This window comes from Spermophilus citellus, assembly GCF_964194105.1.
Source record: "Spermophilus citellus genome assembly, chromosome: 7".
NCBI lineage: Eukaryota > Metazoa > Chordata > Mammalia > Rodentia > Sciuridae > Spermophilus > Spermophilus citellus.
In genome coordinates this window covers 84,672,262-84,687,538 of record NC_138188.1, presented here as the reverse complement: position 1 = coordinate 84,687,538, position 15,277 = coordinate 84,672,262, and the positions used below count along the sequence as shown (strand labels likewise).

General features: G+C 35.7%; 2 protein-coding genes and 1 long non-coding RNA gene across 7 annotated transcripts in view; 1 reads left to right on the top strand and 2 right to left on the bottom strand.

Annotated features, from left to right (window-relative positions):
• CMSS1 (cms1 ribosomal small subunit homolog) overlaps nucleotides 1-15,277 on the bottom strand; it is a 319,968-nt gene that overhangs the window by 256,970 nt on the left and 47,721 nt on the right. The window lies entirely within an intron of this gene.
• Nucleotides 1-15,277, top strand: part of FILIP1L (filamin A interacting protein 1 like) — a 262,254-nt gene that overhangs the window by 203,181 nt on the left and 43,796 nt on the right. The window contains exon 1 of one of the 4 annotated variants that reach the window (XM_081301151.1): nucleotides 15,115-15,242. The exons of the other annotated variants lie outside the window; for them this stretch is intronic. The gene's annotated coding sequence lies outside the window, so the exon portion shown is untranslated. Of the gene's footprint in view, nucleotides 1-15,114; nucleotides 15,243-15,277 lie in introns of those variants that run through there. 4 annotated transcript variants of the gene reach the window in all.
• On the bottom strand, nucleotides 10,900-15,046 carry LOC308652960. The gene is made up of 3 exons (XR_014022953.1): nucleotides 14,925-15,046; nucleotides 12,986-13,045; nucleotides 10,900-12,855 (listed from the first exon to the last, which is right to left on the bottom strand). It is a non-coding gene; the product is annotated as an uncharacterized lncRNA (long non-coding RNA).

Sequence of the window (15,277 nt, the reverse complement as noted above, 5' to 3'; positions counted from 1 at the left end):
GAGCTGAGAGCACACAAGAAATCTATACCCACTAAGAATCTTCCTAAGAAATAAAGACACGTTCAAATAATTAAAAAAAAAAAAGAATGTGTGAAGAACAGAATTACATAAAAGAAACTTCAAAAGTCTGCATTTAGAGCAAAGGAAAGAACCCAGAAGCAAATCTGTAATTAAGAAGAAATGATAAACAAAGCAAGTGTAAGGGTGGTGGTATATCAAAATCAACAATGACTAAAACTACAATAATAGATGACAATATCCAGTGGAATGAAAAAAAGAGAACTACAACACATGACAACAATAATACATAAATTGGGAGGGTATGCTCAAAGTTAAGTGCTCTAAAGTCTTAAATTTTATGCAAGATGATTGAGTTTTACACTTTGAGAATTTAAAATGTGAGGAAGAATTTAATGTGAGGAAGAATTATAAGGTAATTAATCCCTAACAGAATGGAATACAATGTGTAATTTCCAAAGTTTACAGGGAAAAAATTAGTAAAGATAAAATTCAAATGAAGCCAAGAAATGAGAGAACAATAACCAAAAGGTGGTGTAAATTGAAAAAAATGGCAAATACAAATATATCAACAATTACCATAAATAGAGATGAAGTGATTCTGTTAAAAAAATAAAGAAATAAAAACCAGATTAAACAGCAATATTAATTCCAACTAAGTGCTGTTCATGTGAAACCTTTCTAGCACATAAGAGTATAAAGATGAAAGTAAAAGGTCAGAAAAATGATATACCAGAGAACTATTAATCAAAAGAAAGGTTATATACATATATCAGCTAAAATGAACTTTAAGATAAAAAGCATCTGCAAAACAGAAATTATATGATTAGGAGATTCCATTTCCTAGAAATAGTGTGGATTTACATGCATCTAAAACTATGGTCTTAAAAGATGTAAAGCAAGGACTAACAGAAATAGAAAGACTCATCTACCATTTCAGGGGAAGATTCTAACAAAACTTCCCTTAATCATTAATAATTTAAACAGATAAAAACCAGTGAGGTTATATATTACAATTTTAAGAACCCAGTTAGATTATATATATATATATATATATATATATATATATACACACACACACACATATATATATATATACATAGATATATAAATATCTATATCTAACTGGGTTGTTATATATATTTATTTATTTTTAGTTATAGTTGGACACAATACCTCCATCTTATTTATTTTTATGTGGTGCTGAGGATCGAACCCAGGGCCTCACATGTGTGACCTAAGCACTCTACCACTGAGTTATAACCCCAGCCCTGGATTATATTTTGTCTTCAAGCAAATAGTACATCTGTACAAAAAGTAACCACACAGTGGGACTATAAACCAAATGTGACTATTTTCCAAGAGTAGATAACATATCCTCTGACTATAATGTCATCAATTACAAAAAGATACTATGTGTTTAAAGTATGATTCTAAATAAGTAATGCAACAAAGAGATCAAAGCCCTATACCATGGAAGAAAAAGAAAAAAAAAAGTTCTCAACTGAGCTACATTTCTTTTTTGTTTTTGCAATGAAATCTATAACATACCAACATTGACTCAATGAATAGTCATAGAATTTCTTTCCCTAAAAGATGCAAAAGTGAAGATCATCTCTGCATCTCAACAAAGAATATTCTAAGGAGATTCTCCTTTACCTTACACAGCCAGTAAATAAAATTAGTGGTATGTAGGTAGTAAAGAGGGTATACCTAAAACATAAAGAGGCTCCCTTTATTTTCAATAATGGATTATATAGCAGCCTGTGCAAAGATTGTCATCAAAACAAACAGCTGATTGTGGTGGCACATGCCTCAAATTCCAGCTACTTGGGAGGCTGAGGCAGGAGGACTGCAAATTCAGGGCCATCCTGGGCAACATAGTGAGACCCTATCTTAAAACAAACAAAAACAAAAATGAACAAACATACCAGTTCATTCATATTCAGTGTTTTATTTGCTTGCAGCCCTATAAAATTTTTATCCAGTTACTATCTTTTTCTCTGGGAAGAACCTTTGGTAAGTTGTAACTACTTGCTAAGTAAATGACTCAAGAGAACCACCCTTTAGCAGCCACTGCAATATTTAATCACCCTTAAAAGAAACTTTCCTATTTAATTACAATGTCCTATACCTGTTTAGCTTTGATTTTCAGAGTGGACATTTCAATTTTTTCAATAGATGCTGCTTTACACCCCTATTTCTCCAAAGATAGTACCCACAAGAAACATTAATACATAGTAGGGGTGGAGTCCCCTGAGTTCTACTTTGTATAAATTATACTGCACTTCAATATGCAATTGAAAAGAAACTTTCTAACAAGGCCATGATTAATTGAAAATTGCTTTCAACATATTTCTCAATGGCTCAAAACCTACTGTCTACAATATGACATTATAACTCAAAAAATCCATTGCTTGAATTTTAAGACCCATTCATAGTCTGGCCTCACCTTAGTTACAAACCCCTCAGCCAGGGTTACAAGGGCCCACCACATGTCTCACAGCCTGCAGCAGTCCAGTTCTGTTCCACTCAGTGATTCTAGTCAACATGACTCCTTTTACTCAGTCATTCTCCTTCCTGGAATTATTTACTCACCTCTCAAGGTCCAGATGAACTTTAACTTCTATTATTAGCACCTATAAGATAATGCTAGGTCTGACACTTTCACAAAAATTCACTTCACTAAACTCAGCATTCCAACTTATTATGATTAGTGGCTTTTGTACATTTGTTTCTTCTTTCTACCTATCAAAATCTGGGAAGGGACATGCTTCACATTTCTTTCCCCTGCTGCCCCAAACTTAGCATAGTGTCAAACACACAGAAGGTGCTCAACCAACAGTTATTGAATACCTCTTTAAAGGACACAATTGAACAACTCCAGCATACCATAAATCATTGTTTCCATGTGCATACATACATGTACATGCAAACACACAGTATTTTGTTTGAATATTCCACTTCCCTCAATTTAGAAGGAAAGTGTAATACCTTTTTAATCCATTAAATCCCGTTCCAGTGAACAAACATTATAAACAAGGATGGGTTTTGTTGTTTTTTTTTTTTTTTTCCAGGAAGATCTCATACAGAAAGTGCAATTAGTTGTTGAAAGTCACTATTACTAGATGAAAAGAAAAGAGTACATAGCCTTTGGAAAGTAGCTTCTTCACTCTTGATCTAAGATTCCATTGTTCTTCGTTTTCTGTTATAGTTGTTGGGGAGTATATATGAAAGCCCCATATGTACAGACATAGTAGGTGTATGTGGGTGTTCTGAGAAAAGAGAAGAAAAAGGTAAAGATACCTATTCTGTTCTTCTGTCAATCTTCTGTACATCACATGTGGAGATCAGTCTCACAGCCTAAAGTGGGAGTCACTGAGAATCAATATTAGGTCCCCAGCAAATGGTCCTCCAAACTTCAGTGTGAATAAGTGAGCTAGGACGGGCTCTTTTGGAAAAACATCATAGAGCAGTAGCCAATTCATGGTACCTGAAAGTTGTTTCTGCACGTTTTAAAACTCAGTTGGAACCGTTTTTATTAACATTGATTATGTTTAAAAAGAAATCAGCACTATTTTAAACAATGTTTTACCAAGAAGTCACTGTGAACCCAGAGCTGAAGGCTGAAAGGAACTGCCCCTGTAGTTTTTATTCCTTATGCCCACAGGCTGTCAGAGCAGTATCAAGACACAATTTCTCCCACTTGCATGGTTAAAAACCTTTCCACAGGTGAAATTTCCTTAGCAAATATTTACAGTCAGGTGTAATAAAGAAACAATTAAATGGAAGAAAAAAATAGTTTTGGACCCAGGTCTTATCAGTATTTTGCTGATTCAAATGAATGAGAGCCAAAATTGATTACTGTAAATGCATCTCATGACATCCTATACACATATTTATTTGCTTCAATGGCTGTGAAATTAATGACACAAAAATGAACCAGAAGCTAACAGCCAATAGGTGTGAGTAGTCTGTTCATGATTGTTCTTTCTCTTTCTGATTCAAAGCATTTCTTTTCATTCATGTTCTCATACATCAGGTTTGTAAAATACCACTCTATTCCATGTGTTTTGCTAGTCTTCATACAGAATGCCATAAAGTTTTCTGGGATAGGAGGTTTGAGACATCAGAGATAAGAGGGCTGGGCAGAGTGATTGGTGCACAGTAGGCTCTCAATAAAATGTCAACAATTCCTTTCCTATTCCCTGGACCTTCTTTCTAGAAGTGGCATATTTGAGCTGTGAAACTTCTATCATGCAATTTTATAATACATTTGATGAGATTCTGAAATTTATGTTTTAATCTAAAAAGATAAACAACTTATAGGTTCAGAGTTAGCAATAACTGTAATCAATTTAAAACATGGTATGGGAGAATTTTAAGTGATCTGTTCCACTGCATTTCTGTTATTGTTGATTAGCACTGTTAGTGCCATAAATAAAGAGCGAGATACACAGAAAAGGAGAAGTGGGGAAGGCAGATAGAGAAAATTGTGTGCAATGGAAACACTTTAAAATTCTGGGGAATAGAAGCACTGCATTCTGGACTGAGCTCTTACCATCTGGGACTCAGTTCCATGAACTGTAAGATGATCTTCAAGATCCATTCTCATTCTACTACCTCACAGCACATGCCCAACGAACAAAGTGGCAAATAAGAGACAAAATGTTCTGTGATTCCAAATTAGTACTTTTATCCCAGAAGTCCATAAGTGATTTCCCAGAATTTACTTGTTCTGTGATTTGGTTGGACAAGTCACTTAACCTCCCTGTTCTTTAGTTAACTACCTCACAGGGTCATAATGTGAATCAAAGTTGGTATCACATGTGAAGCATGTAGTACCTGGCATCTAATAAACGTTGAATATACCATCTATTATTGTTATTTCTTTTGTTATTATCATATCAAAAATGCAATACAAATGATCCTAAATTATCACTGAAGAAGTACACCATGTTGTTTTAAGAAGGCTGGTGATCACTAAGCTCCATGACTCAACAGAGTGATGTCGTTGTCTAAACATAAGAAACTCTATGTTTATATAAACAAACATGCACTCACACATAACATAAAGGGGGGGGAGATAACTCTGATACTGCTATAATAATTTATTCATTCTGGAACACCAAACTTATGGATGCAGGGTGTGAAATGATTCAAATTAGATCAAATAGAAACAGATGAAGAACAAACTGTTTTCAAAGACTTAAAAGGCCGTCATTTCAAAGCAATGTATTTGTTCATACGTTTGCATGCAAAAACCAGGAGCCATCAGCGGAAGTTAGAAGAGAGTAGCCTTCAGTTTGGAATGGAATGGACCAGTTGGGGAAGTTAAAAAAAAAAAAAAAAAAAAAAAAAAAAAAAACTCTGGAGATGGGTAGCATTGGCTAAAGTTAGTGGGATAAAACCATGAAGTTCTCATTTGAGAGAGAATTCAGACTTAAGGGCAGACACAAAAGTTGGTCTTTCTTCCAGTCCTCTTTTTATTGTTGCAGGTTGGATAGCAAGTGACATAAATTATAATAGCATTTCTCATATACACAATAACCAATGGCAAGAGTGAAAGATAATGGGGTTAAATGACAATACTGAAATTAATATTTAAAGCCCATATCCCTCAATTAGATTTTTGGCTAGAACTGCCAGCATGTGACCAATTTTAGTGGCTTGAGTTGATAAACAATGATCTACAGATCTTTAACTTAAAAGAAGTACAATTACAGAATGCCAATTATCAATAATACAAGTAACAATAAATGTTGGCAAGGATGTGGGGAAAAGGTACACACATAAATTGCAGGTGGGAATACAAATTGATACAACCACTCTGGAAAGCATTATGAAGATTCCTTAGAAAACTTGGAACAGAACTACCATTTGACCCCATTAATCCACTCCTTTGGTTTATATCCAAAGGGCTTAAAATCAGCATATTACAGTGATGCAGCTACATCATTATAGCAACTCAATTCATAATAGCTGAACTATGGAATCAACCTAGGTTCCCTTTAACAGATGAATGGATAAGAAAAATGTGCTATATATAAAAAAGGAATACTGCTCAGTCATAAAGAATAATAATATTATAGAAGTCACAGGTAAATGGGTGAAACTGGAGACTAACATGCTAAGTGAAATAAGCCAATTCCAAAGAACCAAAGCTTGAATGTTCTTTCTGATATGTGGATGTTAACACACAATAAAGGGGCGTAGAAATACAGATTCACTGTATTAGATAAAGGGGAATGAAGGGAAGAGAGGAGGAATGAGAATAGGAAAGACAGTAGAATAAACTGGACATAACTTTCCTATGTAAATCTATAAATACATGACCAGTGAAACTCCACATCATGTTCAACCACAAGAATGGGATCCTAATAAGTTATACTCCATGTATGTATAATATGTCAAAATACACTCTATGTCATATACATCTAAAAAGAACAAATTTTTAAAAGTACAATTAAAATTGCATGTCTTTTTATTACTATTACTATTATTATTTGTTCTCTTAGTTGTACATGAGAGCAGAATGCATTTCAATTCATTGTACACAAATGAAGCGCAACATTTCAATTCTCTGGTTGTACTTCATGTAGAGACACACCATGTGTACCTAGGGTAATGATGCCCATCCCATTCCACCATCTTTCCTACCTCCATAATCCCTCCCCACCCTCCCCTTTGCCCGATCCAAAGTTCCTCCATTCTTCCCATGCCGTTGCCATCACAGATCAGCATCAACTAATCACAGAAAACATTTGGCCTTTAGTTTTTTTGGAATTGGCTTACTTGCTTAGCATAATATTCTAAAACTCCATCCATTTACTTGCAAATGCCATAATTTTATTCTCTTTCAATGCTGAGTAGTATTCCACTGTGATATATATATATATATATATATATATATATATATATATATATATATATATATATATATATATATATCACAGCTTCTTTATTCATTCATCTATTGATGAGCATCTAGATTGGTTCCACAGTTTAGCTACTGTAATTCAGCTGCTATAAACATTCATGTTGCTATGTCACTATAGTATGCTGATTTTAAGTCCTTTGGGTATAGACTGAGGAGTGGGATAGCTGAGTCAAATGGTGGTTTCATTCCAAGTTTTCTGAGGAATCTCCACACTGCTTTCCAAAGTAGTTGCACCAATTTGCAGTCCCACCAGAAATGAATGAATGTACCTTTTCCCCCACAACCTCTCCAACACTTTTTACTGCTTGTATTCTTGATAACTGCCATTCTGACTGGGGTGAGATGAAATCTTAGCTTTCATTTGCATTTCTCTAATTACTGAAAATGTTGAACACTATTTCATGTATTTTTTGATTGTTTTTATATCTTCTTCTAAGAAGTGTCTGTTCAGCTCCTTAGCCCATTTATTGATTGGGTTGCTTGTTTGGGGGGTATAAAGTCAAGAGTTCTTTATATATCATATCCTGGAGATTAGTGCTCTATCTGAAATGCATGTGGTAAAAGCCTCCCATACTGCAGGCTCTCTCTTCGCCTCAATGATTGTTTCCTTTGCCGAGAAGAGGCTTTTTAGTTTGAATTCATCCCATTTGTTGATTCTTGATTTTACTTCTTGTGCTTTAGGAGTCTTGTTAAGGAAGTTGGGGCCTAATCCGACCTGATGAAGAATTGGGCCTACTTTTTCTTCTATTAGGTGCAGGGTCTCTAATTCCTAGGTCCTTGATCCATCTTGAGTTGAGTTTTGTGTATGACAAGAGAAAGAGGTTTAATTTCATTTTGCTATATATGGATTTCGAGTTTTCCCAGCACCATTTGTTGAAGAAGCTATCCTTTCTCCAATGTATGTTTTTTGTGCTTTTGTCTAGTCCAAGATAACTGTATGCATGTGGGTTGGTCTGAGCCTTCTATTCTGTACCATTGGTCTACATGTCTATTTTGGTGCTGATACCATGCTGCTTATGTTACTATTGCTCCATAGTATGGTTTAAGGTCTGGTATTGTGACGCCTCCTGCTTCACTTTTTTTTTTTTTTTTTTTTTTGGCTAAGGATTGCTTTGGCTATACTGAGTCTCTCATTTTTCCAATTGAATTTCATGATTGCTTTTTCTAGTTCTATGAAAAAATGTCATTGGGATTTTAATAGGAATTGCGTTAAATCTGTATAAGAGTTTTGGTACTATGGCCATTTTGACAATATAAATCCTGCCTATCCAAGAGCATGAGAGAGCTTTCCATCTTCTAAGGTCTTCTTCAGTTTCCTTTTTAGTGTTCTGTAGTTTTCATTGTGGAATTATTCCACCTCTTTTGTTAGATTGATTCCCAAGTATTTTATATTTTTTGAGGCTATTTTGAATGAGGTGGTTTTCCTAATTTCTCTTTCAGTGGATTCATCCTTTATGTATAGAAATGCATTTGATTTATGGGTATTGATTTTATAATTAAAATTGTATTTCTAATCCTTAAGTTGATAACTAGCTCATTATATTATAAACTAGTTCTGCAGTAAGCATGACCTAGGTAAATTACTCTATTAGTTAGCACTTCAGATATATTCCTTTTGACAATTCTAATCACATTGCTTAATTATCCCACGTTTCATGTTTCCCAAAAAAAAATGCAGACTCATAAAACAGTGCTTCAGTTATCAATTTACTATATGACCTTGGGACAAGTCCCTTAACCTCTATAAGCTCCATTTATCCCATCTATTTAAAAAGAGGAAATGAGGAGTACAAATTAATAGATATTTTCTAAAGCCTTTACATTAACAAAAAAGTGATTTTAGGAAGAGATCATCCTTCATATAAAACCCTAAGCATAATTCTTATTTCTTAATCTGTTGATTATTTTTTCCAGTGAAGACATTTTTAGTCGTAATATAGGAAAGCATCTCTTCCAATCCTATTTTTTATGTTGCAGACTAGTGACTGCTCCTATGAGCCAGTTTTGTTCTGGAAGAAACTGTCAGAGTGTTTTACAGTTAAAAATCACCTTCATATCAAGCAATTGACTATGTAAATAATGGACAAAAGGGAACTAGGGACAAAAAGAGAGATTATAAAATGTCTCCTGTATAAAAATAATATTGGGAAAAACTATTTAACTCTTCCCCCCCCTTTTTCTTTTTTTCTTTTTCTTTTCTTTTTTTTTTCAGCACTGGAGATAGAACTAAGTGTGCTGTGCAAGCACTCTGCCACTGAGCTACACTGCCAGCCCATGAAAAAAAAAAATTATTTTGAGACAGGGTCTTGCCAAATTACCCAGGCTGGTCTCAAACTTGAGGTCCTCCTGCCTCAGCCTGAGTAGCTGGGATTTTAGGCCTATGCCAAAGTGCCTAGCTACTTTCTTTTCTTTACTTTCTAAATTCTTTATCTTCTCAGATCTTCTAGACCCATCCAGGTGCATTTATTTTATAATAAATTTATTTTCATGCATTCCTGTGAATTTCATTCCAAATAAAAGAAAACATATGAATTCAACTTACCTATTTTACCCTTAATTATTCAACTATTCCACAGACATCCTAAACTACTTCAAAGACTAAAAGAAATTATTCCATCCAGAAAATTCTATTGAACAGTTTAATCCGTAGGTCTTTCTCCACACATATTTTTACCCTGACATCAAATTCCACATCTACATGGAAAAATCTGTCAAAGTAGTTTCTTTAAAAATGCATTACTTAAGATATGGGGTGCAAACAATTTGATGAGGTCCCTTTAAATAAACAGGACCAGATAAAGCATTAAGAACAATCTGTACTGGCAAGGGACAAGGAGATGACCTAATAATAGGTCTTTTCCGCATTTAATTTCTGTGATTCGAGGGTTTTTTACTCCTACAGTAATACTTGTGAGTTCAACAATTTCTCAAAACTATTATTAGTTACCAAGGAAACACAAAATGTTTTCAGGAATAAATAAGCAAATGGACTGGGCCTAAATAATAGGCTTTTCCTGCTTCCCATGTAATGGTGGCGTCATATTACTGGCTCTTCGTTCTCTCCAAGTCCTCCTGCTCACCTACTGGAATGCTTGTTCACTGAAGTCCCATAGCCAACCCCAGAATCCATGTCAACCAAGACCAGATCTCCTGGATTGACATAAGATTCCTTCTTAAATACAGATTTCCTTGCTTCACTAGGTGAAGAACAAAACCATGGCAATATTAGGGTGCTATGGTTGGCTTTGTGACCTCTATTTCCAGGGAGAATATGTACATATGTGCTTTTAAATGACCTGGCAAATACAGAAAAGCAGCTGACATGATTAAAACACATATAATAAAGGTACAAAGATACAGAATACACATATTCTCTCTCCCTCTCCCTCTCTCTCTCTCTCTCTCTCTCTCTCTCTCTCTCTCTCTCATACACACACACACACACACACACACACACACCCCACAGTATGAAAACAATTGTTTTCAAATGCTTAGAAAACGTAGTATGTTGAACTCTTAATAGTTGGCAGTATTCATGCAGTAATAGTATGTGTAAAATTTTTTGCTTACTTTTCTGCATTTGCAAACCATGAGAATATTACTTTTAGAGTAAAAACAAAAACAAACTATTTAAATTAATTTTAAAACCAAATAATATCATTCACTTCAATATTAATAGTTTCTTATTTTCTAGTTTTATTACTGACACTCTTGCTATTGTAATCAGACCCAGTTAGCTCTAGTTGCTGTCCTACAATCAAAGTCAGCTGAAGTATTGAGCAGAAATAGGTTTAGGGCTTCTGGAAACTTCAAGCACTTCCTTGCCCGAGGAATGATATTATTTTATGTGGGTATCTGTATTGTCAGAGCCAAGCAGATGGCACCTGGGAAACAGAAGGAAGTTGGAAAGGAAAAAGTTAGAAAAAGAAATGATCCAGGAATGCAGTGCAAGTGCTTTTACTTTAAGATATCCATCCCCATTTGCATCATAGTCTAGAGTTGCCAATATGTGGTGCTCAGTCTCTTCAGCCTTCTTCCGAAGCTACTTAGCTTCAGAGCTGGAGGCACCAGCACTGAACACCAGCAGTTAACTGGAGTTCAGTGGTAAAGCTGCTTTGAAAGAAGCTACCAGTAAGCTGTTAGGAGGTTAGCACCAGAGGCTCATATTCCAGCCAATCCAACTGTCACCTAAAGCAATGGCTTATGGAGCTCTGCCTCTCCCCAGGCCATCCTGGGGTTCATCCCCACTTGGTTCAGATTAGCATACAGACTCAGGTACATACAACATTTGCTGTTTTTCTTTGGGTGTTATAGTAGTCCTCCTTTATCCGCAGAAGGTAATGTCCCAAGATGTTCTACAGATGCCTGAAACTGAGCATAGTACTAAACCTTATGTAAAGTATGCTTTTGCTATACCCACGTGACTATAATAAATTTTCATTTATATAATGGCATAAATTGATGTGAACATACTTTATATACAGAGATACGAAAAATTGTGCTCTATATGTGTAATAAGGATTGTAATGCATTCCACTGTTGTCGTGTATTTAAAAAAATAATAAAATCAATAAAAAGAGAAAAAATAAATTTTCATTTATAAATTAGGCATAGCAAGAGATTAATAAGTAATAATAAAATAAAACTATTATAAAATATACTGTGATAAAGTTATTTAAAACTTATGAATTGTTTCCATTTACTGTTTTCTGAAAACAAGATTAAGGGCGGAGGGTTATTATATGGTTTCCACATATATTATCTCACTGAAGCAAAAGAACAAATGTGTCACCCTGAAAGTCATTAGCAGCATCTCATAGCCTGCAATAGAGCTCCTAGGGAACAGAACACACCACCCCTTCACCTATGAAAGAACCAGTGTGAAAGCCGAGGATTCAGTAAATTACAAATTCTCTGGCACTTTTTGGATAACAAAGAAGAAACAGAGACAAGGAGAGAAGAAATAAAAGAAAATAAGAGCATTCACTTCACAAAGAGGAACTGGCTTGACATACTTAGTAGCACATTAATTGTATTTTAACACAGTTATATAATGATGGTTTAGTAGTGACTGACTTTACTAATGACATCAGTTGCTGTGCTAACTTCCTCCATTAGATTAAACCAAGGGGAACTACTGACATTCAGCTATATATTTGACTGTATAAAAAAGTAATTTCCTAGAGTTAAGGCCAGATGACATTTCCTGGCTTCCAATCTTATCACCTACAAACCTCTTTTCCCATATTAGAAACTAGCTCTGTAGACAAATTCCTTTGTACCATTTCTAAATAACACCTTAAAGCTATTGCTGATTTTTTAGGCCACAAATTAGATTACTAATTGTAGAAATGATCCTAATTTTTAGATATACTTATACATAAGAAATTCCTGATAATAAAATGAAATGAGTCATACAATAATTGAACAGAACTAGGCTAGGAAGTAAAATTTTCTCAGCCAATTTTAAGGTATGGTGACCATAATTCTACTACATAATACATACGTATCAGATGCCAAAAGAAAAAAGAAATACATCTCAAATGAATTTCAGGTAGGCAAAGGGAAAGAAATGAAATGTCTACTCATCAACTCATGTGGCCAATAAAGAGTATAATGTATACTGCTGGCTGGAGACTGCAAGACATAAACTCAAATAGCTCTTATGTCAGACAAATGTTCTGCTTTCTCAAAACTGTTGACTCATGTAAGAAAATTATCATGATACTCTAATTTTATTAGAAGAATACACTTTGCTGCTACCTCCAAAAAAATGTCAGTAAATACATAAATAAATGATGTCTTCGATGTGAATGACACCCTTTACGATTAGTGGCTCTGCTTATGTGGCCTGCAAAGAGGATGTGTCTTAGCTTTCGTCCTTCAACATATTCAGTCTGAAAAACAAAAATTTAAGTTTCTCCATTAAATCAGAATATTTCTTTATTACCAACAGAATCTCTGAGAGATTCTGAATAAAATAATTACGAGAAGATAAGTCTCAGACTGTATAAAACACTGACTTACATCCTTCTATCTATGAAAACTTGATCAAGCCATTTCACCCTGCCAAATGTGTTTCTTCATCTGAAAAACAAGGACAACATCATCTCAAAATGTGTTGTGAATATTCAGTGATGGAATGCATATAGAGCGTAAGCACGGTCACTAGCTTGATCTAAAAGCTCAATAAGAGAGGGTTATTATTGGTTACTGAAGAAAGTGGTCACATACCATGACCTTAGTTGGAAAACTGAGTCATAGCTCATGAGAGACTCCAGGGAGCAACAGAGCACCTTTCAAGGCAGACAAGGAGTAAGAACCTTAGAGAAGTACTGTACCACTCAAAGTCTTTATTTTCAGAAAAGCGTTAAAGAAAAGTAGAAAATAATATCAATATATTTCACAGGGAAACTAGGAAATCAAAAGAATGAAAATGAATGCAAAGCACAAGTACAAAAAAATTAACTGTGGAGTATTAAAGTACTTTATGCTATCATTTTGGGGCTGAGATTCAGCTGTTTGTGCTTCATGCAGCTTTCATGACCATCATTTTAATTAAATTGTAATAAAAACTTAGCACAATCAAAAAGCATGTTTAATAAGTACAAGGCAACCACAGAAGACAAAAACAACTACAATGCAATTCATGAACATAGGCAAAGTAATAAACCAAATCATCATCTAAAATGTTAATACAAAACTACAAATTTTAAATTCAGCTGAAGGATATGGTCATTCACTTCTCTTTAAACAGTAGATATGAAAAGCAACAACACGTTTAGTTTAGGCTTCCCTATAGAAGAATGACCCAGAAGTATTGGCAAAACTGAGTGTCTACTTGAGCAGAGGACACAATCTTATTTTTGTGCCCTGCATCATTTCCACTACTATATGACTCTTCAACCATCCTTTCTCCACCCCACACTAAGAAGAAACAAGCAGATTATTCTCATTATTCCTATTTGACAAAACATATGGGAACAATAATTCTACAGACATGTGTACATCATAATAGGAAGCAACCCTATTTTCATGTAATTTAAAAAGGGTTTTTAAATAGACTCAAGCTACTAAAACTACTTAACTCATCTGAGATTTGCAAATAAGGCTGTCACATTCCTAATTTATTTAGCAGATTCATATATTTAGGCTAGGAATTTAGAGATTACATCTCTTGTTGATACTCAAGATAATTAGGAGGATTATTCTCATTTACAAGAACGGGATTACACGAGTAAATCTGCCCCATCCTAGAGGATACTAGGCTTAATTCAGTCATATTTGGCCAGTTTCTTTTTTCTTCTTTTATATTTCGTCTTATTTTGTTTGCTGGTATAAGAGAACAAATAAGTTAAAACTGGTTCTAAAATTCTATTTGTATACTTTTTCTTGCAAATAAGTACAGCACGAAACACTTAATTTCTTTTAAAATATTTTCCCTGCCAAATAATCTTATTCATTTTAACTGCTTTGGTTAAAACACAGGCATGCAGAAATGAGGAACGAGAAGGTTCTTTCAGTGAAAACATCGAAAAACTCAGATTTCATCTGGCCTTCCCATCATCACTTTAAGAATTGTTTGGTAGTTACATCATCAGGAAATAAAATACTATCCTCTGAGGACCCCAACTCTTTACAAAGAGGAAAAAGAGGGTTTGAAGTTTAAATCACCCGATATGGCCAAAACCAACCTACACCTCTCTCTACCCCTCTCTCTCTCTCTCTCTCTCTCTCTCTCTCTCTCTCTCTCTCTCTCTCTCTCGTCTTCCCCCAGCAACCACAAAACAAATATAACAAAAATGTATTTACAAAGGTTCACATAAAAATAACAAAACATGCATTTAAAAATGCAAACTCATTAAAGAAGTTAGGGATCCAAAGGAAAAAAGTTAGGAGCCTTTGATGGCCCTTGACCCCAATCACTGGGCTAGCCTGGAGGAAGGGCGCAGGCGTCCGGACCCACAGCCCAGTTCCGCCACCGGGCGCGGAGGACCCGCCGTCCATTCACACCGCCTAGACGTCCGCGGAGCGGGGGCTCATCGCCGCGCCGCAGCAGCCGACGGTCTGCCTGTCACCGGCGCCCCCGCCGCCCGCGCCGCACACGCGGAGCGCCTTATAAGGCTGCGCAGTGACGTAACGCCCATAGGCCGGGCGCGCTCGCCGTCCCGCTCGCATTGTTCGGGCGACTCCCGGAGCGCGCACAGCCCGCTCGCAGCGCGGCGCGACAGCGGCCCCGGCCCGGCCCGGCCCGGCCCCGCCCGGCCCGGCGCAGGCAGCTCAGGTAAGCCCGGAGAGCCGCTCCGCTCCTGTGTGGGG